The 14998-nt window shown below is 33.9% G+C and overlaps 1 protein-coding gene across 1 annotated transcript in view; it reads left to right on the top strand.

Annotated features, from left to right (window-relative positions):
- LOC126879451 (V-type proton ATPase subunit C) overlaps positions 1-14998 on the top strand; it is a 50020-nt gene that overhangs the window by 18567 nt on the left and 16455 nt on the right. The window lies entirely within an intron of this gene.

The raw sequence follows: 14998 nt of genomic DNA, 5'->3' as shown, positions 1-14998 counted from the left end.
GTTATATTTTAAGTTGTACATATTGTAACAGTATAACAATAATATAAGAGTGGAGTTACTACCTATAACATTGGGTACTAATTGTTCAGGTTTAAACTAGCTCTGTCTCTCAGGTGTACCTACGTCTTATCTTAAATGCAAATCTGAACAGTGAGATTTTGGCAGGGACAAATTAAAGATTATATTAACTAATAATATTTATTATGCATAAAAAAATAAATTAAATATATATTAATTAAAAAAAAAGCAAACCTTGCCTAAAGCTTTACAAATATAGATGAAAAAATTATACTTATAGCAAAATATATTTGTGTCATTTCCAGATGTAAGGTGAAGTTGCAATTGAATGTAGTTTCGGGTACTTGTTGGCTTCATGTACTTGTTTGGATGTAGTTTTTTTAGGTACCTCTTGATGCAAGCTTTATCATGGCAGCACCCAGGTTACTTTGGTCAGCTACATGTGGTCAGGTGAGCCACGTGGTTTGGGTCTCCCACTAAAAAGAGAACTAGACGGACTCAAACTAATACAAAAAACTTAAAACAGTTTTAAAAAAAAAAGAATATAACAGTTGGCAAAAACAGTAAATAAATATAATTATTATTAAAAATATGTATACATGAATTTAATTATTATATAAAAACTATATAAACTACACATATAAAACAATTAATATCAATATGTAGTCACCCCAAGATTGGATTTAAACAGTATAAATGAATTTAGGAACAAAAATCCCACTTTAAATTCCGAAATAATTCAGAAAAAACATCGCCACCTCTATTATTTTAAAGCGAAACACATGACACAGTGGGAGTCAGAGTTGCCAATAGAAAGAATTTTATACAACTAGATGTAAGTTGCAGAAACATAATATACGGAGGATATACCAAGAGTAAATGAGACTAGAATCGAAATAAGTGAAAATTTAAACGAAAGAATACAGATTTTTTTATTATTATCCCTGTTATTTATAGCGTTCTTCGCCTTCCGGTTCCCAATTTCCAGCTTCGTCGGCCGTTCCATTCGCCAGGGTGAAAATTCCTTTCAGACATTGCCTTCTGAATGCCGCATAGCCAGGATTGTTTCGACCTTCCTCTCTTTATTCTTTCCCTTAGCGTCCATTTTAGAATTTGTTTTGGCAGTCTGTCTTCGTCCATTCTTTCTATATGACCATACCAGATTAGTTGTCTCCTTTGAATTTCGTCTATGATGGTTGAATTTACTCTCATTATATTTCCGATTTGGTCAGAAGTCCATTTCCAATGCAATTAGGCGTCGTTCCAGGGATTTAGTAAGTTGTCATGTTTCGCATCCATAGAGCACTATACTTTTAGATTAAAGATGGAGTTAAAGATTAGATGTTTTCTTTGATTAGATAGTTCTTTTGACCATAGTATCGGGTTTATATAGCCATCCAATCACCCATTTTCCTTTCACGATCCTTTGGATCTATCTCTTTTTCGGTATATCTCTTTTCAGAATAAAGATAAAACTGAATATTTAGTTTTTGGAAAAGTTGAGCGCCGATTATTTTTAGAATAAAAATAATACACACATAAATTAGTGTTGTTTCTGAATATAAAACATATAAATGATCATAAGTGGTCTTATAGCTCATTATGAGCCAAAGCCTTCAAAACAATTCTCTATTTCCCCTGTCTGTGGAAAATTTTCCTCTATCATTTAACTCCAATAGAGTTTATGTTATCTTGGAAGTATTTATCAAACATAATTTGAATTTAGGTAATAATTTTCTAACAATGAAAAAAGAAAGGAATTTTAATTTGGTACTTTTTAAGAAGTTAAAAAAGAGCACACACTTTTCATACAGTCCATTGTTTTATTAAATTTGTACCAACAAGTTCTAGCTCCATCTTTATTGCTGTTGAAAATGTTGTATAATTATATTTATACTTTTGTTAACATGTTTGGATATCTAAAAATAAAACACTTAAAACTTTTGTTTTCAATATTTCCAGAAAATTTGTTACAAACTAATGTTACTACAACTGTTTCGGCAAAGTGCCTTTCTCAAGTGTGTCATTTTACTGTGCGTTCTAGTCGATGGGAGATTAACCGAAGAATGTTACATTCAAATTCGCATCGGATAGGGATGCATCCTATCCCCGCTGTTACTTAATATCTACTCGGATATAATTTTCAAATAGACTTTGCAAGATAAAGACTTTGGAGTGAAAATCAATGGTGAACCGCTCAATAATCTTAGAGACGCCGACGACACTGTTATTTTATTACGTAAACACGACAGGAAGAGAAATTGATCTAAAAATGAATGCTTCTAAAACAAGAAGAGAGAGAATGTTGCGAGGGAGAGGTAGAGATCTTATCACACTTACTTTTTGTACAAGACAAACACAGGATGTCTCTTGTCAAATGTTTTGTGGCCGTCGCTATCCGGGAGTAGGCAGAGATGGATATTTGCATACCCAACGCTGCAGAGAGGAGAGAGAGGATCGAGGCTGGGTGCCGGCGTTGTGGCGTCTTTATGACTTCGCTGGAATTTATTTTCTTTCTTAAACCTCACTATTCTAAGAAGATGCGGCGCGAAGGACCATAAAGCGGGTGGTCATCCACGAATTTCCCGTTGGGCGTCAAACGGGAAAACGTTTTCAAAAGTATAAATATAATATAATTTTTTTTACCTTATTTGACAATATATTATTTTGCTAGTATGTATGTATATTTTTTTCAAGAGTCTGCTCTTTTTTAAACAGAAATTGCGTATTTTAGATGTCAATTGTTTAAAATGATAAACGAACAATTGTTGGTAATGTAAACATTTCCATTCAGGCTTCGATCGGCCAGCAAACCGGCCGGACCTAAACCTAAGGCACTCAAAACTGAAGGAGCCGACGACAAAAGTAAAATCAGAAATTAGCAACCGTGACGAGGGGCATTGTCCTAAAACTGAACTGGTACATGGCTTGTGCTTGTTTGGCTGTGCTTGTGACGGTTGTTTGGTGGTGGGGGCAGGTGGGCGACCGCCCGATCCCGATGGAGGAGGCGGCGGTGGAGGGGGTGGAGGTGGTTGTTTGGAGGACAGGGATTCGGAGAGCTCGTCGGGCGTTTACGTGACGCCGCTGCAATCGCCCGCTGACACCGAGAGCTCTGCTACATCCGACCATTCCCCACAAGTTGACATGTGCCAACCACTCTTGGGGCCAGGTCAGTGGAGCGCCGGACCAGCTTAAACGCACACGAGCTTCTCACGCCGAGCAGCCGGATCCAAAGCGTTCATTCTTCTTGTTGAAAAGCTTCTTATTCAACCGCTTTACACACGTTCTTTATGTAATTCCATTTTTAAACCTTAAAGCAAAAACCAAACTTGAATCTGGGCCCACGACAGCACGCCAAATAGAATTTTATTTTGCTGACGTCACAAAATAGAATTTCATAATGGGAGAATCGACGGTTGCTAGGCAACGTGACGTCACTAAAATAGAATTCTATTTGGCGTGCTCTGGGCCCAGTATTTAATCTATTTAGAACGCGACATACAGTACGATCACTATAAGAACATACTACAGTCCGTACAATATAGATACCGTTGCACGTCATTATCTACGTCAGAGATCTAAGTTGACATTGTTGCGCAATTACAAAAAAATCTTGAATTCATTTTAAATCAAATATATCACATAATTATTGCGAAGTGGATTAAACAAGAAAACAAATTAATATTATATGTAAATAAATAAAAACATTAGAAATAGAAAACAAGAATTAAGTTATAATCTTATGTTAAAGTAAATAATACAAACGATAAATATAATAAAAAATATTTACAGTAAAGAATAAAAACAAATCAATACCGCAACTGTCAAATAAATGTTACCAATTTATGCCAAAATGTCACCTTTGTTCGATCGCAATTAGAGTGTAATCCGAACAAGTGTGCTTTATAAAAACGCTTTATATTTCCACTTATACAAATTAAATGAAACAAGTTAGAATATGTTTCTTTAAATTTACATTAATAGAAATCTTCCAATATTGTTTCTTCGCGTATAAGTATAATAAAATATGTCTAGTGGCTGTAATTCCACTGTACTCAGCTAAACGATTTTAAAAAGGAACGTACCTACGAATTAAATATTTCGTGTTGGTATCATGTGACGTCACGTGCTATGACGCGGATGACGTGCAACGGTATCTATATTGTGCGGACTGTAAGTAGATAGTAATATACTTCACAGCAATTTGACCCATGGCGGCATGTCAAAATTGCCGCCGTTCGTGACGTCACAATTTTTGGAGTATCTTCGTTTCGGTTGATCACAGACGTAGTAAGAATACCATAGACATATGAATTTGAGACCTGTTCAGGACCTGATCAAAAGCCGTTCAGAGGTTGATTCGAATCATACTATGTCTGTGGTCAGCCTAAACGAACATACTCGAACAATTGTGACGTCACGAGCGCCAGCCATCTTAGCATGCCTTCAGGGGTCAAACTGTCTTACTATAAGTGTCAAGTGTCTTATTATCTACTATACTAGATGGTCTGATAAGTAATCTTTTTGAAATGAAAAATATGTTTTTCCATGTTTTTTTATTATATTAGATAATATGGTCTCCTTTCGATGAGGTGCAAATCAGGAAAATAAGCCGGATGAGAAAACAATTCGAAGCCCAGCTCACGAATTTTTCCCATTGGCATAACGCTCTTGTGAATTGGTGCAGTGTCTTGGAGAAACAACACTATTTTCTTCTACATATGGGGCCGGTTCTCACTGAGTTCCTGCTTCAGTTTGTCCAATAATGAACAATAATATTGACTATTAATAGTTTTACCTTTTTCAAGATAGTCAATTAGAATTATGCCTTTGCAATCCCAAAATACAGTGATCATGACCTTTTCGACTCATTGATTGACACTTGGCTGCTTCGAAGCATTTTTGCCGGCTTCGATCCACTGCCATGCATTCATTATGTTCTCTGATGTGTAGCAGTGGATCCAGATTACATCAACGATTATCAATCGACGCCAAAAGTCCGACGGATTGCGTTTCATGAGGTCCGAACACTACTGAGAAGTGGTCACACGATTATGTTTTTGGTCCCTAATGGGCCAAAGATGTTACTTATCAGGTCACGGGATAACTGATAGAATCTCGCAGTTTGACAAAAACATATCAGTGGAAATAATATCTCGGTGGGGAGGTCAAACCTATTTTTCTTTGTCGTCAGTTAAAATCAAATGCAAAAACTTCTTTAGTTCTCGCGGTTTTAGGTATTTAACACGAACCTTAAATACAAGCCATCTGTAGTTCCAAATTAATTCCAAAATGTGATTTTTATAATTCCCCTAATTTTACTAATTCCCCTAATTAGTCAGAAGTTATTATTTATACAGAACTTGTATGTGGATTGAGTCTTCCCTTATTTTTTATAAATTTGATGTTAATCATTTTTTCCAAATAACAAAGAATTTTAAAAATAAACTAAACAATTTGAGCATCCAATTTTTACTCTACAATTTTTCCGGTTTTGCATTCGTTTTATGGTTGTACAAGAATTGGTGTTTGGATTTCGGATGTAGACTCTTTGGTCTGTTTGATATTTTGTTTTGAAATTATTTTTTAAAATCAATTCTTGACCATCTTAGGTTCTTATTACATAAAGAACGCGTGATAATAGATGTTGCTTAAAATTTAATCATCCTTACACTAATAAATCAAAAGTCAAAATTTATAATATACGAGTAGTAATTGAGTAGCAGGAAGACAGTCTACATAACGTTACAAATGACAATGCAATTTAATCATCAAAAGCAACCAGTTTGCTAGAAAAAAGATCCACAAGGCAACGTGGAGATCAAACGACGGCGGAACAAATAGTCAAATAAATGGACAGTATTGATGCCGAGTTAATTAAAAAATTTAGTCATGAACCTATAAGTAAAATCCATCAAGCCTGCCAACAAGAAATAATGCCGAAAGAATGGCGTGGCAGTATTATTGTACCAATACATAAGAAAGGAAAAAAGGAATCATTTATAATTGACTATTTAGATGGGAAATAAGCCACAATTAAATTGAAAAAATAATTTTATTTTATACCATCGACAAAAAATAATATACTCTACTACAGGGGTCACCAATTAGCGGACCGCGGTCCGCATCCGGACTGTGAGCTAGTTTTGTGCGGACCGTCAATAAATTCAGAATATACCTAGTGTTTGGCAATTTTGAAAATGTTTGGCCATGAAATTGTGTACTATGTTTGGTTCAACTTATGTGTGCGAAGCCGCTTTATCAATAATGAACTTTATTAAAAATCGGTAGAGATCTGACTTAACAGATGAATTTCTCAACTTCTTAATGAGACTCTGTTGTACTAAACTCACTCCAAACTTCAGACAGGTTGTACATAAAAAATGTCATTTTTCTCTCTGATAATTTAATTTTGTAAATAGTTTTTCCCTTATTGTTATACTTACTAATCATTAATTTTGAAAATAAGTAAGCTGTAATATAAAATTGTCATGTGCAATTTTTATATTCATTTCCTCTTTATTATATATTAAGTAGGAGTACTTTTCAGATGTGCATTTAATTAAAATAATTTTCAGATTTAATAAGTTTGCAACAAACACCTTGCATTGAAACTAATGTAGAAAAGATAACATGTTAATTAGCATTTTGTACTATGATTATTTATTTTAAATTCCTCAGTTTCCTTTCTACAAAATTGAAGATGTCTAAAAACTTCATTAGCACTCAAAATATAAATTCCTAATTTTTAAAATATTCTTAGTAACAGTTTACAATACTGCTGTTTTCAGAATATACTGATATGTAATAACATCAAAACAATACACAATGAATTTATATTTTATTTATTGTACCAGGAAAACTTAGAGAGAAGTATACAGTAACCAAAAAACAATCAGATATTATTAGTTTTCCTCTCCATATCAGTCAATGTGTGAGGCCACTTTCGTATGAAAAATGTTTCTGACTCTATTTCTTTGCGGATTCCTGTTCAAAAATGTCCCCTTTAAACAAATCAGAAGGGTGCCGGGTGAAACAATTATTTAAGCAAATTCAAAATTACTTTTTGCCTCGAAAAATATATTTTTAGGTTTCTTGGGTAATTATAAACAATAAAGGTCTCTTGTCATATTTCTGAAAAGTTGATAGTTTTCGAGTTATAATCGATTTAAAATCTGAAAATGCGAAAATATCATTTGCGATGCTTGAAAACTCTTAAGTTTTAATAAAATGACAAATCTTTTTTATTTAAGATGACCCAAAAATGCTAAAAACATATTTTCGCGGACAAAAAAGGTGATGTTTTAAATTTGTTAAAAAATATATTAAACAATTTCTGCCCAAAAATTTCGCCCGGTACTCTTGTGATTTGTTTATAGGGGATATTTTTTAACAAGAATCCACAAAGAAACCGAATCAGAACAGTCAGACACAGGCAGCATAAATCCGGACCCCGGAAGTGTCACAGGTTTTCGAAACGGACCCTCAGAGAAACTAATTGGTGACCCCTGCTCTACTACACGAAGGGAGGATAGCTTTATACACTGAAGAAATTTTTTGTAGAATCATGTTTTAAGTCTTTTGTAAAAATGTTTGAAATTCATAATTCATTAAACAAAATTGTCATTTTCACACACTTGTAAATAACTACTCTCATTACTCCAACCATAATGCTTCCAGTGAATATAAGGTACATACATTTAATTTATCAATGTACTTTCTTAGTGTAAAGGAAAAATAGCTTATGAGTGCCTTCGTTTGTAATGTTACATCCACGTTACACATTTTTAGTTTACAGCTGCTATCTATGAATGACTCGTTTGAGAGGTAGGTACACAAATGGTTAGATCCTGAAACAAAGAGGGTTAAAAATTACACGATCAACGACTAGCAAAATTTCATGGTAGAATCCGTTAATTGTCATTATATCTTCTACCTTAGTGTCAGTGTAGTCGCAAGGTTTTTTGGGTCGCTGAATCCAATGGAAGTGGTCTAGAAGTTCAAATGTGGTGCGTTTAATTGTTATTAACAAATTATGGTAAAATTTGGTGTTTTTCAGGAATTATTAGAAACCCTGTAAATAAATTGATAGTGTTAAGTTGTTCTTTGGTGTATTTTTGGTTGCTGAATCGAATGCGACTATTACTCGCGATTACTCAAAATGTGTTCTTATTTTGTTAATAACAAAATAATTGTTTATTCGCCGAAAAGCTTGAAATGCGCTATCTACAGCAAGTTTGTAGCCTTTTTCATAGTATTTTTATACGCTAAATCGATTGTCACTAGTCGTGATAGCTTAAACCACGTTCCGACTTTGTTATTAATAAATTATTGCAAAAATAACGGTTTATAGAACGTTCACTCACGATTTTTGCTCTAGATTTTAAAAAACCACTTGTATTGACATGAAATTTGGCACACACGTAGCTAACATGTCAAACAAAACAAGTGATATTGTGCCGATGTCTGCTTTTACCCTGGGGGTGTTTCACTCCTTTTCGGGGGACAAAAAAAGAAACCTTTAAAAGAAGTCCGGACGTGGATAAACTAAAATTATAAGCAACTTTTTATTCTATACAGTTTTTTCACTAAGTCAATACTTTTCGAGCTAATTTTGTTTTTTTGTTGAAAAATCAACATATTCACTCACAAATAACGCGAAAAGTATTGACTTGGTGAAAAAACTGTATACAACAAAAGTTGCTTAGAATTAATCGGTTTATTCAATTCCGGACTTATTTTAAAGATTTCGTTTTTTCACCCCCGAAACGGGGTGAAAGTCACCCCCGAGTAAAAGTACACATCGGCATAATATCACTTGTTTTGTTTGAAATGTTAGCTACGTGCATACCAAATTTCATGTCATTCCAGCTGGTTTTTTAAAATTTAGAGCAAAAACCGCGAGTAAACCTACTATAAACCATTATTTTTGTAATAATTTATTAATAACAAAGTCGGAACGTGGTTTAAGCTATCACGACTAGTGACAATTGATTTTGCGTATAAAAATACCATGAAAAAGACTACAAACTTGCTGTAGATAACGCAGTTCGAGCTTTTCGGCGAATAAACAATTATTTTGTTATTAACAAAATAAGAACATATTTTGAGTAATCGCGACTAGTCGCATTCGATTCAGCGACCAAAAATACACCAGAGAAGACCTTAACACTATCAATTTATTTACAGGGCTTCTAATAATTCCTGAAAAACACCTAATTTTACCATAATTTGTTCATAACAATTAAACGCACCACATTTGGGCTTCCAATTCCAGACCACTTCCATTGGATTCAGCGACCCAAAAAACCTATAATACCACCATCAAATCGCGGCGACCTAAAAGTGCCCACGGGACCCCCTATGTTGCGACTAGACTACCTCTGGTTTATGGATTTGGATGTCCATTTTCAAGCCTTTTGAAATCAAAGAATCAAGAATTACATGTTGTCCAACACTCTTCCATTATTAACGTTTCTTTACAATATTTAGTTTTTAATGTTTTAATATTTAGATTTTTTTATTTACAAAGTTCAACAGGCGTAGGTCTCAAATACAATTATTAATATATTACTTATGTATATATTAAAAAATTTGTATCAAGTGGGGTGGCTTCTTGCTCCTCCCCCTACTAAATTGGCTTCTCCTTCATTCATCTCTGTTTGTTGCTCTTTTATCCCAACCATCAATTCCCCCTTTTCTATGATCTTCCTGTACGCTATCAAACCATCTTCGGCTGAGTCATCATTTCCTTCTTTTCGTGGCTGGGCCCCGTTTTAGGGTCATCTTTGGCATCCACTTCCTTTCCATTCTCATCACGTGCGCCATCCATCCATCCATCTCGCTTCCTCTGCCTTTATGAAGCGACTGGTGCTTGGTTCGTTATAGAGTTCCTCCAGCTCCCTGTTTGTTCGTCGCACTTAACCCTCCACCATGTTTTCGCCTCCATATAAACTCAAAAACGAATCATTCATAAATGGTACGGTGCAAATTAAGAATACACAATACACATATAGTTAAAAAATTGCCAAAAAATTATTGCAGAACACCGTATCTTAATCCCATTACAAAGTCGTTTGTATTTGAGTGTTGTCGTTAAGTTTCTGAGAGTATAATAATTAAATGTACAGTAGATTAACATTTATTGCTTTCTACCCGTGTCGGAAACTTAACCACACCACTCAAATACAAATGACTTTGTAACATGCTCAAGTTTAGGTTTTTCTGCAATAATTCCATAGCAACTATTATACATTCATTGTTCTTATGATTGCTTTTATAAACTTACAACAAATATAATTTTAAATAAAAGGTATCTAAAATGAACGATTTGGATCCGGTCACGATTATTTTTTATTTTGAGGCAGAGCTGCGTTCATTTGTCAAAAACAGTGAATTGGTTGTAGTGTTTTATCTTCGTACCACACATACACAAACTCACTCTTTTTTGCTTACGTTGTATTTAGTCGATGGACGTTTTTTTTGTTTTTTAACCATATGTTGTTGGTGGCTTTTAGCGTACTTAATTGGTGGAAAAGTTTTGCTGTGGAATGCGTCTTTGTAGCTTACAGTGATGTGGTAGTTATATGTTATGAGGAACAATATCGATATAAATAATAATAATTAAAAGTTCAAAAGTCTAGAACAAAGATGTCACGATGTAATTATAGCTTGTTCTTAGGATGGTTGTATCTTTTAATGGATTTTAGGAACTTTCAAAATGTACTGTATCATAAATCGGCTACAAATTTTTGTTAAATAGCCAATCTTTGATATACAGTGTGCCAATTTGAAAGGGTACCATCCCCTATAATTTTGTCCCTATAGAAAATATAAAAATATGCAAAAACGCGTCAAATTTATTTGTGAGGGAGACATTTTGTAGGCCAGTTTTCAACATCAACCCTCTGCGGTGGCGGTCACAACCCCCAAAATCATTATTAAAAAGGGGGGTTGAGGGATACCTCATTTTAAAGGGATTTTTATGTACAGTACTATCCGTTACAAGATAATTCGGATGGAATTCCGACAAAATACATTTTGTACATATTTTGTCGGAATTCCATCCGAATTATCTTGCAACGAATAGTACTTTTGGAATCACTTAAGTCGACTCAGCCTGAATAAAATGAGTATCTTGGGTAAAACAGCTACATACGAATTCGTGGATAAGATTTTGAATGGATGAGAGAACGGGGAGATTTCCTTGGGAATGTTCCTGGACTTATCAAAAGCGTTTGACAGCATAGATCATCATATTTTGATCGACAAACTAGAAAGATATAGAATTCGTGGCTCTGCTCGGGACTGGATAAGAGATTACCTCACCGACAGACGACAAAAAGTTATTATAACTCAAGAAGGACAACAGTTTTCTTCAGAAGAAGGGAATTGGTATTGTTCAGGGCAGTGTGATGGGACCACTTCTTTTTGTTTTCTACATTAATAATCTTGGTAGCGAAATACTGAGCAGCGAGTCTCACCTTGTAAATTTTGCAGATGATGCAAACTTATTAACATTAGCATCAACGTTTGAGGATCTTCTGAGTATTTCTTCAGATCACTTAAAACCAGCTCAGAATTGGTTCTTAAAAAATAAATTGGTTTTATATACCGAGAAGACTAATTGTGTTTGTTTTCACACAAAGCAAAATAATGAGATAATTCCAGAAGAGATTGAGTTGGATGATCAAACTGTTGTATTACCAACAAATACAAAATTCTTGGGTATTTACATAGATCAACATCTGAATTGGTCAGAGCATCTGTGTGTTGTTCGCAAAAGAATCAACACGGCATGTTATTCATTACGAGTAATGTCTAGGTATTTCAATTTATAACACCTTAAGACAGTTTATTTTGCGAACATCTACTCAGTGTTCAGATATGGTATTATTTTCTGGGGCGGAGGAACTGATGTTGATAGAGTATTCATTGCTCAGAAGAGAGCAATAAGAACAATGCTCAAGATAAAAGCTAGTAGAACTTGTAGAGGAAAATTTAAGGAGTTAGGATTATTAACGGTGGCAGGGCCTTATATACATGAATGTTTACTGTTCCTGTTCAAGAATAGGGATAAGTTGACACATTCTGAGCCAAAACACAGCATACCCACTAGGTATGTAGTCCTCAATTTCGCTATACATAGGCTAGTCGCAACAGAGAGAGGACCTACATATTCGTGTATAAAATTTTTTAACAAATTACCTGTTAGAATTAAATTGCAACAGAATTTTAATATATTTAGAATTAAAATAAAAAGCATTTTATTGGATTTAGAACCATAATCTGTGTATGAGTTTTTAAATCACACATTTTAACTTTTAACTTATAGTAGATGTAATTGTAATTTTGTATGTATATTAGACACTTATTATTCAATTATGGCAATTTGTTATACGTGTGTTGTTTACAATTTTTTTAATAAAAGATATTTTGAATTTGAATTGAAAATCAGGGGTAATAATAGGCTGTTGAAGCGTAGCACTGGCCCTGTTACATTCCTTGTATACGGTAGGCCCTAGATATAGCAGGCTACCCCGCTATAATCCCAAAGTAGCGATAGCGATATAAAACGGGAGACTTTTGGAAAAATCAAGTAAAACCGTAAAGATATTAAGTGTCGAGTTCAGAACTGCAGATTTTTCTTTGGAGTATTGAATCCAAGATTTTCCAAAAGTAATGAAAAGAAATATAATGAATGTTGTATTTTTGAAAAGATATTGGAACGATCTCTAAAATGAGGTATCACTCAACCCCCCTTTCCATCAACGATTTTGGGGGTTGTGTCCACCCCCCACTACATATATACAAAATGTCCCCTCACAAATAATTTTGACATGTCTTTGCATATTTTTAGATTTTCTATAGGGACCAAATTATAGAGGATGGCACCTTTTCAAATTGACACACTGTATATTTATCATTTTATTAGCTTTATAGGTAACCTTGGGATCAATATGTTTTGCTGTTAGTACTTAAATTTTTTAATATAATCCTTTGAAGATCATATGACAAGTCAAGTCAAAAATAACTTTTTTGAAAATTTAGACTATTGATTTCTATTTTTTCAATATTTCAAACATCAAGTTGTTTAGTTGTTGGTTTATGATACAATATATTTGTTTTGATTTTTCTACATTGTGTCATATATTAAGACACCGTTAGTAACAGTTTTAAAAATCATATAATTCACTTCTTGGTGAGTACTAAGAAAGACGACAAATATCACTTCGGAAAAATAAATATATAAAACAAAATGAAAAGGTGTACATAGGAACATAGTGTGTGCATTTCTTAGTTGAAATATTAGATAAATATAAGTCTATTAGTTTATTGTGTGTACAATATTCACAATTAAAAACGGGCAAAAGAGACCGGACTAGAAACAAATATTCAAAAGACAATAATTGGAGGGAAGCTGTAGAGAGTTGCACTAAACGCGAATGGAACAGACAGAAGAACCAGAAATTCAAACAAGAGTAGTAAAAAAAAGGTCAATGGGAAAATCCCAGTAGCTGGCTGTATAACATACATAATTAAAAAATCATACAGAAGTAAAAACTTCTTTTGTACAATGGTATAGAAAAAGTTTATTAAAAACCATTAAGTCATCCAAAAGGATTCGCAAAACGTTTTCGATCTAGATCAGATCATCTTCAGTGCGTTCTGCTTAGTACATGAAACTAGCAACCTTGTGAAATTGGTAACATCGAGAAATATGGTTTACATGATACTTATATGATATTTATAGCGACTCCAAGTCGATGTTACAAGATTGAATGTGTTAGGAGTGGTCAAAGGGCAACATGGTTCCCTGCTCGATAAGAACTTGTGGTTCTTGCCAGTTCAATGGACAGAGACCAACAAAAGTGAAGGAGATGACAATCTAATTACACATTCAATTAGATTGTCATCTCCTCACTTTGATGTATTTAGAATGTCGTCGTTATCAATGACAAAGGGTTGATAAAAAATGTATGTGCATGCTTCTGTTTGCATGGTTGATGAGTATATTGCTTTAATTGTAGAACATTAATTATTAGTAATTGTGTATGTATCCAAAGCATATTTTTTGACTGATCGTTATGATATTACATATTTTATATATTTTACAAAAAATGTGATTAAAAATAAAACAGCGCAATTTTAGTCCGCCAACCCCTCACCCTTCCACCACAAACGTCATTTTGTCGCATTTATTTTGTTTTCGGTGGCTTGTAATATATTTAAAAAGTAAAATAAATTCACAAGCATAGTTGAGGCTTTTACAAAACTATTTTTTATAGACCCGTAGGTTGAGTGATCTTTTTTTCGACAAAAAGTGTACAACTCTTTTTGAAATAGATCTATTTTTTTTTATTTTGTATATTTTATAAAAAAAATATACGTGTGACTTTTTCCAGATTTTTTCTTAAGCTGCGCCATCTTCAAAAACACGAAAAACTGTTTATTTGGAAGTTGTTGGGGATTTTTCCCATTTTATAGACTTCAAATTATATCAAATCAAGGTTATATATAATTTGAAGTAACTATGTCCTTTAGGATATTCAGAAATGTTTTTTCAAGTGTTTTTGTGAATTTTTGCCGGATTTTTCAAATTTGTTGCCATCATGCCCCATTAAATGGCACGTTTCAAAGTATATTCTTGAAAAACATTAGTTTTCAATAGTTCTTCTTAGGTTCGGAAGGACTGTGTAAAACGGAGTCCAATTCCATAGTTTCCAGGTGACTGGGACTGTGTTATTATTCCTCTTACCGTATGCTTTGTTTAGTCGTTGTCCATTCTTGCCCCACGATAAGCTAGAGAATTGTGGATCCCCACATGCCGGAGGAAGACCGAGAAAACCTGGGTGTTACCTGATATTCGGAGTTGTCATCTTTAGCTTCCCCTCGGTTTTTGGTTAACTCTGAATAAGTGATCAAGTCCCAGCACAACAAATCCCTTCACCACGAGAATGTCATGCGTAAACAAAAAATA

This window comes from Diabrotica virgifera, chromosome 2 (assembly GCF_917563875.1).
Source record: "Diabrotica virgifera virgifera chromosome 2, PGI_DIABVI_V3a".
Taxonomy (NCBI): domain Eukaryota; kingdom Metazoa; phylum Arthropoda; class Insecta; order Coleoptera; family Chrysomelidae; genus Diabrotica; species Diabrotica virgifera.
Note: the sequence above shows the minus strand (reverse complement) of the source record. Positions and strands in the feature narration are given on the sequence as shown.